The 1,193-nt window shown below is 44.1% G+C and overlaps 1 pseudogene; it reads left to right on the top strand.

Moving 5' to 3' along the window:
* On the top strand, positions 1 to 747 carry LOC148978289 (uncharacterized; annotated as a pseudogene).
* Positions 748 to 1,193: the final 446 nt, after the last annotated feature.

Below are 1,193 nucleotides of genomic sequence, written 5' to 3'. Positions count from 1 at the left end.
ATGCCCATCCCTACTAGCTATATACTACTCCATCCCAAGGTGACTGAGACGTATGCCGACTTCTCCAGAGCGGAGTCGCCAATGGTGTGTAGCATGAACATCAGCTGTGAGGTTCCATTGGTCAACTTTGCCCTTGGGATGGTGCAAGCCAGCAGCAGCACATAGAGATCTATCCTTCCACGTTGCTCCACCTCGTCCATCCCTATCCCTGCAAGGTTACCACTTACAGCCCTCAATCTACATGCAATCTAACACCACTGAGGCAGAGCGCAAGCTTGGGACATGGCAAATAAACTGGAAAGTGACACAAGAAGCCAAAGCTCCTGCGAGGAATGGCACAAGTTGCGGAGACCAAGACTCGCTGCCTCCCGTTTCAGGGAGATCTGCTTTGTCAGCAACAAATGTGAGGACAGTCTGGCTGATAGGATCCTGAAGGGAACATATCAGACAAAGGCAATGAGAAGAGGACTGGAGTTGGAGGCTGATGCCATATGGGAGTACACTCAAATAAAGAGGGTCAACCACTATCCGTGTGGATTTATAATCCACCCAGACACGCCTTGGCTGGGAGCATCTCCGGATGGAGTAGTTTATGACCCGACAGAACACTCTCCTTTTGGTGTTCTAGAAATTAAGTGCCCAAATGTTAAAAACTACATTGACTGTGCCTATGTTAAAATCACCTTAGGCAAAATGGAGCTGCAGACATCACACTACCAAATTCAGGGGCAGCTCTTGGTGGCATGACGTGGTGTGATTTTGTTGTGTCTGCGGAGGAAGACACTCTGATTGATAGAATATACAGAGATGAAGAAGTGTTCAAGGTCATCAGAGACAAAGTTGACAAATTTTATTTCAATGTTTAGATGCAAAAATGTATGTAACTGATCAACTCAATAAACAATGCAAACATGCAAACTTGTCTGATTTACTTTTACAATGTTGGTTTAGACAAAACCGCACATAAAAGTGAATAACATTTATTTTAGGAATGCACATGCACACACACCATTCAATACAAGGTCAACATTTAAAATCTCATTTGCCCAGGTCTTGACCAGAGGGCCATTTTGGAAATTAGAGAGTAGACAGGCGACTGTAAAAATTTGATTAATTCTCCCTGATATAGAAAGCGGGATTGTGGTTTCAAACAGTTTGTTTTCCTTCACTCTTCTGATTAGCCTCTCTACATC

This window comes from Pimephales promelas, chromosome 7, assembly GCF_988280905.1.
Source record: "Pimephales promelas chromosome 7, fPimPro1.hap1.1, whole genome shotgun sequence".
NCBI lineage: Eukaryota > Metazoa > Chordata > Actinopteri > Cypriniformes > Leuciscidae > Pimephales > Pimephales promelas.
Note: the sequence above shows the minus strand (reverse complement) of the source record. Positions and strands in the feature narration are given on the sequence as shown.